General features: G+C 41.8%; 1 long non-coding RNA gene across 1 annotated transcript in view; it reads right to left on the bottom strand.

Moving 5' to 3' along the window:
- Positions 1–8,751: 8,751 nt before the first annotated feature.
- Positions 8,752–11,865, bottom strand: part of LOC125756632 (uncharacterized) — a 3,935-nt gene continuing 821 nt past the window's right edge. Inside the window, exon 3 of the long non-coding RNA XR_007414650.1 lies at positions 8,752–8,784. This is a non-coding gene — a long non-coding RNA (uncharacterized LOC125756632). The remainder of the gene's footprint in view (positions 8,785–11,865) is intronic.

Here is an 11,865-nt window from a genome sequence, read left to right as displayed (position 1 = left end):
GGCCAACAGTGGCTACGAAAACACATTTGCTACAAGCGGCATAAAGCGCGTCACTGGGATGCTCTTTGTAAGGAATGAAATTCAGCATTACAATGACTTTCCATCTCTTTCAATAAACTTACAGCTAATTTTCCCTGATATAAGGACAAGTTCCGCCTTTTATTTGCAAACTATACAAAATCCATGAGAACTTTCACTTTTTTTCAGTTGGCAAACAGCATTAAGTTAGAAAATAAATAACTGAGCAGTGCAATGACTTGGAGCAGAATTAAAGGACCACTCGACTAATTTTTCTGTCTTCTTGCCTTAAATATATATTTATGTGTCCTCCTTAGCTTCATGATCTGTGCCAAATGATACAACGGCAAGTCAATAAGTCTGCCTGAATATGAAATTTAACGATTGGTAGCAAGTTCCCGCATCGTGCCTTTAAAGGGGTCATGAAACGTTTTCCAAAAATTTCCAACTACATGTGTATTCCGAATTCTGGCCACGTGTTCAATAATATATGGTGACTCGTTTCATCGTCTGGGTTGATTTAATAGCTATGAAACCACAATATAGATTTCCCAGGCCGCGTTTCCCTCGACTGTACAGCTCACGTTAACTTAAGTATCCAGTCAAAAGTCCGTCGTCAACAAAACATGGTGACGCAGCGAGGCTTGCTGAGCCATAGTTGACAGCGGTTCGGCGCATCATATCGCTTCGACTGCGCCGCCGGAAATAGGTCACGAGCACAAACCGTGCCGACTGTCCGGCCTTCCCGAGCTGAAGCGTCATATGCCAACCTTTCGCAACTGCAGCACCGTATATTATAACCACAGTGGAGAAATGTGAGAGCTGTCATAACGGCAGCACTTCTCGTGCTGATAGTGCATTGACTATTTGTATGCGCTTCGCCCAACCTGGGTGTGTTAATGCAGTTACTGCTACTCTAGGGAAAACAATCGTTCGCGCATGTCGCGTGTTGTTGCCAATTACTTCTGTGCTTTTTGTTGGTGCAAGTGCGTTGCTTTTGAACTATTTCCTGCGGCATGAATAGCTTTGTGAACCTGTGATGGGGAAACGATGTTTTGTACTGCGCTGCAAGACCGCGTACAGGTCGTGTCAGGAGAAGTACTTGTTATTTTCTCCCCTCATTGACGACGAAAGACTGGGCACACGACGCGCCAATTCACATGAAGATGACTTGATTGTTATGCAAAATTACAAAACGAGCATTCACTGCGTCTGCCCACATGTATTGTCCTGAACCGATGTGGCCCAGACGACCGTGTCAACAGCCGAAACTGCTAGAAGCTGGGGCAGGCAACGTTCAGACAGCTCTCACATACCTCCACTGCGGTTAGAACGCAGTCGGCTTTGGAACTTTGAGCACTACTGTGAGCTAAAAAATTGCTGCCATATTATATTATTTCTTCCTAGATTTCATGTAAACATTTTATTTTAGAGAAAGCGAAGGTTAAAAATACGTTCATGATTTCAAATGTCTTAAGATGACGTCATGTAGTTAGTGCCTATGGCAGCCGGCAGTGCCGCATTGTCGTTTTAGCAGTGCAAAAATGCTAGGATTTCAATCTGGTGTCATTGAATATAAACTGAATATCGTGTTTAAATATTTAGGAATCGCCTTGCCCGAAGCTTGTTTAAGCAGTGAAAATTACAACCGGGCAGCTTCATTTTCTTTACGCGACCCCTTTAAATATGGGTGACCCTGTGTTTGTGTTGTTGCAGCCTACATCCCTACCTCTGTGCGCAGGCGGTCAATAGCGAAAGGCAATTCTCCAGCACTCAAACCGATGCTATCAAATTAGGAAGAGCTGGCACAGCTTATTGAATTGTTATATGACATTATCATATATGTTGCATGAAGCAACTACTTGTTTCGGTTTCAACACATTGTTTCTTGCTGATTTAAAATTATTGAGAGTTTATAAGCAGTCCGCCAAGGTTGATCAGTGGCTAAAGGGGTATTCATACGAGGGAGGAATCCGCGCGGGACACGGGGGATTGCGGATCACGTGACCACGACGTCACAGATTAGAGAGTGGGTGCGACCCCTTCCAGCGCCTCCTCAGAGAAAACTGGGACCTTTTCCCCCGACAGGTCCAACGATCCCCCAGCGGTGGGGGATATAGCGGAATTTTGGGCTCTTGTTTGGCCATATTGTTGCACTTGCTCCTACAGAGAGTGGCCGTTAGAGTCCAGTCTGCAGCTCGTCATCTGCAGCTCGTCGTCAGCAGCTGGTGAAACAGGCGGTACAAGCCACCAGAGCTGTTTGGTAACACTGGTATCCCCCTTTGTTCGCCTCATCCGTGTGAGTGGGGGACATTTGTGGGGAATTTTTATCGCAAGCTGACGTCACTAGGGTTTAGTTTCAGCGATTAAGAAGGCGTGTATGCACACCATGAAGGAGAGCTTTGACCTACAAATTTCGTGCCTCTCAGCTGCAGTGTTTCCCCGGACTGTGAATGCTTCTGTAGTAGAAGCAATGTTAAAGAACATGAAAGACAAGACTCAGAGTCCTGTCTTAGAACGCCAAGAGAAAAAAAATCGCAGCATATCCACGTGGTGAATGATGATGAGTGGGGCGAAGCTCCGGAGACGTTCATCGGGAAACCATGAATCTTCCGTGTAACGCCCCATCAATCATAATATAGAGTGAGAAACACTGTGTGTATATTACAAACATTAAACTTTTGTTTTTCTTAGATGATGCTTGGCTTGCGTTGTCCCTTCATTATCACGGCTTTATCGTCCGTGAAATGAAGGGATAGCGGTTCCTGTACGGGTTGCAATTGGAAATTTGAAAATACCAGGTCTATACACGTCCCTCGGATGGTCATTGGTTTCATATGATCAAAGGACGTGCACGTGCGAGAATGTTTGGCTGCCATTGGTTGTTGTTGTGACTTCCTTTTCTTTGTCATTCGTCTACAGAAGACCAAACATCATCATTATGGATGCTCCTCACGAGCTGACGCGTGCTCACGTGGCAGCGCTGGCTCGCCCTCTTCTTTTCTTTTTTTTCTAGTTCCATTACCCTTACAAAAATTCTCATTGAAAAACCATAGAGAAGTTATTGAGCAATGTCAACAGATGGCACTGAAAATACATTGCGGATCAATAGAAAAACTGTTGAGAAAACTGTTGACCAGTATTGAAAATTGGCCCGCGACTTTCAATTGAAAGACCATTATGTAAGTCAACATCGATATATCGTTGAGAGGAAAAGAAACGTCAATTGAAAATACATTGTGGATCAATAGAAAAACCGTTGAGCAAGCTATTGACCAGTATTGAAAATTGGCCCGCGACTTTCAATTGAAAGACCATTACACAAATCAACATTGATTTATCATTGAGAGGAAAAGAAACGTCAATTGAAAATACGTTGTGGATCAAGTGAAATTTCGTTGAGCTAGCTGTTGACCAGTATTGAAAATTGGCCCACGACTTTCAATTGAACGACCATTAAGGAAATCAATATTGATTTATCGTTGAAAAAACGGTGAACGTCAAATTGAAGCATTGTTGATAGGGTTTTCACATAGCCTGACTGAGATCATTCTTGATTTGGGAAAACGGCCAAATGTAAATGTAAGTACATGTGTACTGCAGGCCTAGCTAGGTCACCTTGGGCCTGCAGTACTTAAGTGCCTACATTTTCATTTGCCCATTCTTTCAAAACAACAATAATCTCAATTACGCGACATAGCTTCAGATTGCTGCCAGCTGGAATAAAACCTTTAACATCATCGTTTATGAATACACTGCTTGTTTTTCACACGCTGTAAGGTGCAGCAAAGGAGGTAATGTTTAAAACTTACTCAAATCTGTATTATATCTCAAACTCTATCACAGCCAAAGCTATATACCAGTCTCCTCTACCAACAGATATTCACACAGGTCATATTTTAGCAGTGTACATGGCTCCCTTTGTCCAGTCAGGTAGTGTTTGCAGGGTGCAAACACCTGTGAGTAAACGACACTTATACTTGCACCCGAGGTTGGCGACACCAAGGCACATGCCAAGCATCAACACATTAACGCTGCCATGAACTTCTGTTCTTCTCTATCAGCTTGTTTTAATGGACACTAGCCGAGTTTCCGTGTAACTTGGGAAGAAAGAAGAGAACAGTTTTCTAAGTAAAATATTTATTTTTAAGCAACAACTTTTGTTCAAGTTCCTAAGTATTTGTGGTTTGACATAGCGAGAACTTCCCACTGTAATGTGCAAACTGCATCCAAGTTGACAAAATAAGTTAAACACTATGTAAAGCACCACTCTAATAAATAAATTTTAGACAACTACAGGTACCAGAAGGTAAAAAAGAGCATAAACACTGCTGACAAGGCACACACACTACGGGAAGAAATGTGCAGAAAGAGTGAACAGGGCTCATACTGGTTTCAAAGCCCAAATTCAAGGATCTTCAAGGATTCCTATAGAAGGTTCTTGGAGGATGGAAGGCAGCATCACAAGTATCAATTTTCTGCTCTAACAAAGTTTCCAAAACAATACGGGCAGCTTTAAGCATTTGAAGTAAAAAATGGGATTCAGCCAAGTGAGAACCTAGAGACAATGAAGCCAAGGAAAGTATAAAGCACATAATTCGTAGGCTTTAACTGTAGAGTAGTAATTATGACATAAATGAAAAGGAATTAAAGAGGATGAAAAATCAACTTGCTGCTGATAGGGACCAAATCTACCTTGAGATAATGCGTCCGATACTCTACCTGATCATATTAGCTTCCTGCTGTGCACAAAATTCACAGCATTGATGCAGCTGCTGGGACATCTTTTATAATAGATAAGTAATCTTGTTCATTTCCCCCGTCTCACTTTTTCAGGCATTGAGAAACTGTTCAGTTTTATGACGGTGATGTACGACGCTTCTACTTTTTCCAAGTACTGACCTGCTAAACAAAATAGTAATGACTGCTTCAAAATTTTATCCCCAATTTTTACAATTTGATCGTTGAATACATTTTTGACTCCATGCAGTCATCATGCTTCTCCTGTTTTTGGGCTTTGATAACAATTGAGTCAAGTGCGAATTGGATTTATGCCAGTAGAGCAATCAACTTAGCAAATATCCTCTACATATAAAGTCAAGGTTCTTGCCTACACAAAAAAGCAATAACAATCACTACATGGGAGTCAATCATTAAGCCTGAGCAGCAATGCCATCAGCTTTAGTCAGAAGTACTTCGTTTCGAGCACGAAACATCAATTTTTTTCACATTTTGCCTGCATTATAGGACAGTGGATGTTTGTTGAGCTAGATCTTTCACACGTAGTGAGCTTGCTTAGAAGAAGAGAAGCTAGGCGCTGGAAGTGAAGTCGAGTCCCGAGGAGCCAAATCAAGAGAAAGGGGGAGAAGGCAGAGCGACACTTGCGGAAACGAAATGAATGATCGGTCAAGCAGTGATGCAAGCAAGGTAAACACAGTAGCGGAATCATCATTGAGCACGACATGTTCCCTCAGTTTGCTAGACAAATGTTTACAGAACACAGAAAGAAATTAGTATTGTCAATATTGGCCACTATATGCTAAGAAATTCCAAAGGTTTTCAAGGGTTTCAGGGCTTTAAAAATGTACTTTTACTTTTTCAAGGGTTTTCAATCGTTTCAAGGACCTGCATGCACCCTCAGTAAAGGAGCAGATCACAATTTAAAGTGGAATGTGCGCCCTATGAATACCACCAAAATATGGGATTGCAAACTTGAAGCTTGATTGAGCGCTCACTTAATGCAACTGCACATAAACTTACACATTACAATATTGCAACACTTGACTAGTGAATGCAATTAATGTTAAATTAGCGTAACGCGATTGTTCGTACACTTGCACATTATAAAATCACAGTCGTTCACTATTGGTAGCACCACCGCTCTTCATCTGTTCAGGCAACTTCGGTTCCCTCGACAGAAGTGGGGCCAAGGTGTTCTTTACATTCGTGGCCAGCGATTTGTGACAGATGAAGCCTGCGACAGAAGGACAGGACACTTATAACTAAAAGTTCCACGAGAAAAATATAACAAACTTTGCACACGTCACGATGAAATTATTTGATTAGTTCTGTATGAGTAGAACTGCAGTGCATGACCAGCACATTGCGTTCCCCAGTAAAAATGCAAAAGAGGGCAAGAACGAAAAGCACGCTGTGCCAGAGCTTTATGAACACCTTCTATGTCAAAGGTGTGAACCATACTTTACCACTCTGGCTGCAGCATAATTTCCAGCTAGACATATAACAAACATAAGAGGAGAGACAGGGCAGAGCTCTTGCATTCAACTGCTGAAATTCATTCACAAACCCAGAATATCCCCAGTAGACAAACAAATGATCCAACAAGTGTGCCAGAAATAACATTCAAGCAGGCCAGCAAAAAAATTTCACTGGCGACAGAAGTCATTGTTGGTAAGCTTCTTAAGACATGCCACTTCTTGCCCAACGAGTTCAAAAATGGCACACTTACATATTTATCACCAGCCATGAAAATGCAGCAGTCTTACTGCCTGTCCGTCTAGAGAGCAGTCAGAGCCCACATATCTAGTTAAAAACACGAGTTAGGTTTTTAGTTTTAACAGTCAAATAAATAGAGTGCATTGCTCAGTGGATTTGCTTGCACGTAAAGTGACTTCCTTGCATGTCTGATTGTTTCAATTTCGTCAGCTGAAGCCTAGTGCTCTCTGGCAGTTGAGCTGCCAAAAAGATTGAGCTGCCTCTGCCCCTTCACTCTTCATTTTCCTGTTCAGCATAGGCGTTAGGAGATATGTCCCAGCTAAAGCAATCACACAAACTAGCCCAACTCTCTTATTTAACTTTGCCTACTGAGTAACAATATGTTTACTAAGAAAACTTACAAAAACTACGAGACATTTTGAAGTAATTTTGTCTGTTTACCCAAGTGAGATGCAAACAGCTTTTGGAAGTTCGTATCGTGTAGCATATTTTCATTGCTCCAAAACAAAATTCCACCACGCCACAAGAATTAAGAGTCGCTTCAATTTAATTTGCATCGTACAAGCTGATATGCTGTTAAGTGCATTTTGTATGTCATAATTACTCTTCATAGGCTTCTCTACAAACAAACGTTAGCACGGCTGACCAATGAAGTGTGTTTTCAAACTTCAGAACACCATTTTACTTTGGCTTTACTGCAGTTATGCAAGCTGGTTAGACTAAAGCCTGCAGAACACAACAGCTATCAGAAATGTTCTGTTTCAAAAGTGGCATATTCACTGTGGGATATACTTGTAAGAATATTATTTTTTTTATAACTATAAACCCACACTTACTGACAAGCAGTCTACGACAGCCAAATGCTCCTTTTGAAGTAAGAAATCACGAAAGAGTTGAACAGTTTCACAGTGGGATTCTAAGGTACATGTCACAGTTTGTAAGAAGCGAAAAATAGCAGACATCAAACGCCTATTCAGAGCTGTTTGATTTAGTCAGCATGTTGAAAAAAGTTAAAGTTAAACATGTTTTCCCTAACTCAGCAGCGAAGTTGATTGATGGCGTGTTATAAATGGGCTAGGTGCTTACTGGCAAACAAGCACCAAACATCACATGCAAATATAAGGGGACCACCCATCACACAGGACATCGAATAACTCATCTGGAATACAATATCCTATTAGCTTGTAGTGAAGTTTTAAACAGCAGACGGGACAATGTTAACGCCCAAGCTATGGAACGCGCAAAAAATGTCATAATATCCGGGGTTTAACGGCCCAAAACCACGATATGATTATGAGAGATGCCGTAGTGGAGGACTCCAGAAATTTCGAACACCTGGGGTTCTTTAACGTGCACCTAAATTTAAGTACACGGGCCTCAAACATTTTCGCCTCCATCGAAAATGCAGCCGCCGCGACCGGGATTCGATCCCGCAAACTTCGTGCCAGCAGTCGGGCGCCATAACCACTAGACCACCGTGGCAGGGGCCAAACAATGTAAAAAAGAATATGGAAGTCACTGAGCATTACAGTACAAGGAGCATGCATGCAAAAATTTGCTTCATCTGGTGACAAGATTGTCGGCACACCATTAATAGATATGGCAGCAGAAGTAACATTGCTCAATGATAAGACACCTCATGTGTCCCTTTTTTCCTTTCCTCTGTGAAAATTACTTTTTAAAACTGCAATATATTGCTGGATTTTACTAATAACATTCAGTTCGTAGTCAGCACTCTGGCTGTGCTCTACCAGTCTTGCTCTTCGTTATTGCTGTTTTACACATAAATGTAAAGAATAATACTTGAGTGCCATAGTCCGCTGCCAGTTCATTGGCACAACTTGGTTAGGGCAAATACAATGCCTAAGACGGCACTCTAACACACAAGCATGCATACCTTACAACTTGTTTTACCAAGTTTTACTTCATCATGAAACTCTGAAAATCAATTTAATTCTGCCTCGCATAGATGTCCCAAGTTTCCTCAAACAGTGAGATATCCTGCTATGGTGCTGTGCAGGTAGCTGACAACATATTTTTTCAGCACATCCTACCAGAAGCAGGTGGCCACAAGCATGAATGGCCAAGTGGAACATGTATATGACATGCACTTGCTATTACATATTGTTTCCTGTCTTGGAGTTGCTCACAATATAGGAGCAATAAGTCTCTCAATTGAAAAGGTCTAAACTGTCGATTTGTAGTGATGGAAACAAATAAATACCATTTAATATGGCCTTGTCCAGACTTGCAGGAAGAACGCTTTCACAGCAAGCTGTCCACCACTTGTCTCTTGAGCAGCTGTCTATGCTGGATACATGCATAACAGATAACAAAAAGTTCCGTCAACTTGCGCACAGAGTCCTTACAGTACAGAAGTAGTAATATTAAGCATGATGGCTTAACACAGGCATATCATTCATTATATACCAAAATTGTCCTTGAAAATAGGCCCAGGATGCATTAAAGGGGCCCTGCGACACAATTTGAACATGTCTTTTTCATCGGTTCTTCTGGTACTGTGGAATGCACCGATATTGTTGCGCAAGTGGCAACGCCGAAATCGAAGCGGTTATAATTTTAATTCACGGGATAGACAACCTTGATTTCGCACTATGGCGACATACATCGGCTATTTCTGTTACAGAAAGTGACGTGATGTCATGTGACAGTGACGACAAAGACCGTTCGTTTTTGATTGGCTTGACGCGACACGTGACATCCAATATTCATATGGTGGTAGCTAGGCCATATTACGGAGGCCTAAGAGGAACAAAACCCCTTTTTATGCTTTCTCAGAAACAAATTATTCCTGTTTCTAACTGATATATTTTCAAAACAACGAACACGACGCTAGGTGCGCTGTGGAATGGTAATCAAACGATACTCTTCCGCGTTTTGTCTTTTGCGGCATCGAGCGGCACCGGCCACACCGGCACCTGCGAAACACGCAACGCTCAGTTCGGCACGATGCTGTCAACGAAAAAAAGAAATTCTAAACGCTTACCGGCCGACGCCTTCCGCGTCATCGGGCGTTAGCGTTTCGTCTGGGCCCATGGAGCCATCCTCGCATTGCGCGGGGCTCAGCGACGCACTTTCCATTTGCAATGGCGTGCACGACATGCAAGCAATCACTGCGTCGCAAGAGCTCGCGCTCGAGGTCTGTTAGGTCTTCCAGACTCATTTTGTGCACTACACGACAAATCATGGGAGCGTCTGCTAGCTGATGCACGTGGTTTGTCTTAAGCATGGTAACAACGCCGTCAAAAAGAGGGGTAGCAATGTACTGTGTGAAGGCCACCATGAGGTGACATTTCCGGTATGTCTTTATAAGAAGCACGCGGTGATTGGAACCGGTCTTTGACGTCAGCGGGAGAGTGAAATCCGAAAAAAAACGTTTCTCGTCGTCGTCTGCTTGAGTTTTGAACTTTGAGGATTAATAACTTCACTTTTCGTGCACCAATTTGCATAATTCTTTTTGCGTTCGTCTCGGCATTTATAACTACACGCTTTTGCCGTGCTAAATAAGGCAGTCGCAAAAGTGTCGCAGGGCCCCTTTAAGAACAAGTATTAGAGTAGTAGTGGGTCACTGCAAATAATTGTAATTTGCATTGGGTGTCGAATTTTTCCTACAATTGTGTATTACAAAAGGGTGAGATATACAGCTTGCCATATAGGTAATTTGAACACAAGAAAACTCCAGGAGCACTCCCACCAAAATATTAAATAAATATATGTGTGGTCAATTTGCAGAATGGATGACAATGAGCCCATTTATTGCATGACATCATGAATGTGGAGATTTCAAAAAAGCTTAAGATTCAGTAAAAGAGCAAGAATGCCAGATGCGACAGAAAAGATTGAGCACTGTGTCAGTTTTTCTGTCCCTCTGCTGTTCTTACTTTCATTAAATCTTGGGCACGCTTTAGAAACATGCCCAATTTTCCTCTCTCTGAAACAACTATCCTTGCTGTACTAAAGTCCATTCATGTGCAGACCTGGTCCTTTGCACTAGAAGTGCCTGTTCAATTTAATGAGCCCTTGATCCACTCCCGTTCTTTTGTTCTTTAATAGCGAGGGCCTCGTGCCAGCAAACTTGATGCCCTCAGGTAGCACATGACGGTTTATTGATCAGCTACCAGCTCGTAGATTTCACGGGCTATGCGACACCAGCATGACTACGAATGCTGGTGTGGCACTGCCAGGATTACACACACAGAAGTGCCCAGTGGGGTGGATGAGAGAACGACTATGTGGTAGCTAGAGTGGTGGAGTATGAGATGCAACACTTTGTTGTAGGTTCAGGCCCTGGCAGCAGAATGTTTGTATTTTTGTCTACATTATTTCCTGTTTATGTCATAATTACTACACTACTTTTAAAAACTACAAATAATCTCCCCTATACCTGCCTTGGCTTCATCAGGTTTTGTCGAACAAAAAAACTGAGCCCCTTGATCTATTCCATTTTTTTTTAGTTTGTTCAATTTCTCAGTGCTGTAATCACGCCTGAGAACCAGTAACCTCACTGTGATCTGCAAACACGTATACAGATATCAGAAATTGCGTTCTTTAATTAATTACTTCATAAACTAAAGCAGCATTGTCACCAGTTTCACTGAATGCTAGGTCTTAGTTGTGCATCCTGCAAATAAGAACCCCCTTTCAATTTCCTCTTTCTTTAGCAAAGCACGAAGGAAAACAAGAACTATACAGTACAGCACAATCAAGTAGTGTTTCAATGCACCAGCGCAGCCTAATAAACCATTTACCATTTGGGATAAGAAGCTTTTGCAATGGTGCTATTCCCTGTTACAAGAATTTGTATTAGAATGTGTATGGTTCATCAAAGAAAATATGAAATGGCATGTCAGATATCTGACCCAATTTTTATCACACAAAGACAGCAACAAAAAGAGCATGTAATTGTTAATAAGCTTAATTGAACTGACACTAAATATCAAGCACTCATTACCTACTTTTTAATTGCTGACTTGAGTGAAGTTGTTTATATTAGAAAGTTGTGGTGCATGACAATTTAGCACATACCAAGTTTTGCTTGAAATGTCGTCCCTTACTTGTCACGTGCAGTTCAAACACGCCGCGTGTCCCGCGCCAGTTTCGATATCAACCTTAAAATTGGAAGTTGAATATCTCGGATAACGTGCAACTCTCGCGATTTCAAAAAAAAAAAAAAAAACGGCATGCCACAACTTGGCACGCACAATATCCTTTTAATATAAACTACCTCCCTAAATAATTTAAAAGTGGATGAACGAGTTGTTAATTAACAGCGTAAATGTAATTTTGCTTGCGGCAAAGTATTTCCGCCTCGACTTCAAGTTCATGAGCGAAAATGACAGGAGCCTGACTGTCACACAACGTTTATAAAAA

This window comes from Rhipicephalus sanguineus, unplaced genomic scaffold (assembly GCF_013339695.2).
Source record: "Rhipicephalus sanguineus isolate Rsan-2018 unplaced genomic scaffold, BIME_Rsan_1.4 Seq340, whole genome shotgun sequence".
Taxonomy (NCBI): domain Eukaryota; kingdom Metazoa; phylum Arthropoda; class Arachnida; order Ixodida; family Ixodidae; genus Rhipicephalus; species Rhipicephalus sanguineus.
The sequence above is the reverse complement of the archived record's forward strand: the minus strand, read 5'-3'. Positions and strand labels throughout refer to the sequence as shown.